The sequence below is a fragment of the Lolium perenne genome, chromosome 1, assembly GCF_019359855.2.
Source record: "Lolium perenne isolate Kyuss_39 chromosome 1, Kyuss_2.0, whole genome shotgun sequence".
In the NCBI taxonomy this organism is placed as follows: Eukaryota; Viridiplantae; Streptophyta; class Magnoliopsida; order Poales; family Poaceae; genus Lolium; species Lolium perenne.
In genome coordinates this window covers 218753562-218755878 of record NC_067244.2, presented here as the reverse complement: position 1 = coordinate 218755878, position 2317 = coordinate 218753562, and positions in this window count along the sequence as shown.

Here is a 2317-nt window from a genome sequence, read left to right as displayed (position 1 = left end):
CAGCGCGTTTGCTTTGTGGTGGGAGAGGCCCTAAGCGTTGGAACACGGACACGTTTATTGCCTCCTTCTTCTTCTGGTTACATTCTGGGCAATTGCCGATTGTAGGCAATCGGCTCATTCCTGAATCCCAGCAGTGTCTGAAGAAGGGGCAGTCCTAGTGCCTATCCTCGTCGTCCTGCTCCCTCGACTTTTCCTTGGCACGGCGCTCGTACTCCTCCTCCTCGCGATCATGCCGACGATGTCTCCTGGCGTCCCTAGCCAGACGGTCTCTATCATCATCGTCGCTGGATCATCGGCGTTGGCTATATTGACTCACATACTTATTGAGGAGGTGATCAGAGAGGGGTCGCTGATATCTTATGTTCTTCTCTTCTCCCTCTGTGACGTAGCGCTTGCCATCGTGACGGAGCCGATCGCGTGGAGCGGCCTCCTCTGTGTCCTTGCTACGAGAGCACCTGCCCTCGTCTCCATCCTTGCCAGAGTGGTGCCCAGGTCCTACCATGTTGATACTGAACGAGGATCCTGGCTGGCAACCTTCAGGGTAAGTGCACTCCACCATGTTAACGGCGGGGAAGGGGTGAGTGTCGACCTTCATGGCGTACTGGCTGAAAATCAGACGTCCTTGTTCTATCGCCATTTGGATCTGCTGACGCCACACCCTGCAGTCGTTGGTGGCATGGGAGAGCGAGTTATGCCATTTGCAGTATGGCTTTCCGTTCAGCTCCTGTACCGTGGGGAATTTGAGGCCTTCGGGTATCTTCAACTGCTTCTCCTTGAGTAAGAGGTCGAAGATTTGCTCAGTTTTGGTCACGTCAAAATCAAACCCTCTGGGCGGACCTGGTGGCTTAACCCATTTGCAGGACACGGGGGTTGCCCCCCGAGTCCATTCAGCCACTGCTACCTCTTGATCTCCCGCAGAGCCTTCATCTTCATCTGCCTCAACCAGGACTACCGCATGCTTGAATTTGTCCTGGTACAAGTCCGGATGGCGCTGTTCATATGCTGACAGTTTCTGAACCATGTGCGCCAGTGAAGGGTAGTCTGCTTGGGAGGCCATATCCTTGATTTGTGAGGCGAGGCCCACCACTGCCACCTCGACTGCTTCCTTTTCAGTCACACGAGCCGAATAACATCGGTTCCTCAGATTTCTGAAGCGCTGGATGTACTCTGCCACGGTTTCTCCACGCTTCTGACGTATTTGAGCTAGATCGGCAATGCCGGCCTCGGAAGCTTCTGAGTGAAACTGCATGTGGAACTGTTCTTCCAACTGCTTCCAAGTCCGGATCGAGTCCGGTGGCAACGAAGTGTACCACCCGAAAGCCGATCCCGTGAGGGACTGTGCGAAGAACCTCACGCGTAGTGGATCCGACGCTGAGGCCGTTCCTAGCTGTGCCAAATATCGGCTCACATGCTCGATGGAGCTGGAACCATCTGATCCACTGAACTTGGAGAAGTCAGGGAGCCGATACTTGGGTGGTAGCGGGACCAACTCGTATTCATCGGGGTACGGCTTGGAATAGCCGATTGTCCTCCTTTTCGGCACCATGCCGAACTGGTCCCTCCGATCGTCTTGATCTGATCCGCGGTGCTGGCTGCAGGAGTCGAACTCTGAAGATTCGCCGGGGTGGCGTACTTAGCCAGCCATGCTTGCTTTTCCAGCTCTGAGCCAACTGCAGGAGCTGAGCTCTGGAGGTTCGTCGGAGTGGCATATTTAGCTAGCCACGTCTGCTTCTCAAGATCTGTCGCTGACGTTCCTCCTGCTTTCCCAGAAGTCCCTGCTGTCGCGGCCTGGTTTGTGAGCGCCCAGTTACCGCGGTCTGGCACGTATGTGCACATGTACCCGTGAGGGATCTCCTTAGGCTCCTCATGCAAGAATTGTTAGTCACTAGGGTCACCACCGATCTTGTAGACGACGAATGCCGGTGAATTCGGCACTTCTGGTGCTGCCAACGCAAATGGCAGCGGTGGACGGGACTGGAGTGGCATCTCTCCTTGGTGTGTCCCGAGAGCTGGTCCTGACGGAGAGTACTGGTGCCTCATGATCTCCTGGATCACCCGGAGAGCGACACGCTCCAAAGTGTTCACCAGGTTCTCAGAGTGGCGGTGCAGCGAGTGAGCCACCATGTAGTTGATCTCCTGACGTAGGGACCTGGTGCGCTCTTCTGACGGGGCAGAGAGGTCTATCCCATCGAGCGCACCATCAGGCGAGAACCCCTTCCACCTGATGCCATGTGAACGGGTTCTATGAAAAGAGCCGATGAGGTCGGCCTCGAGGATAGCTTTGACCTCGTCATACTTCTTCTTGAGCTCGTCGGTC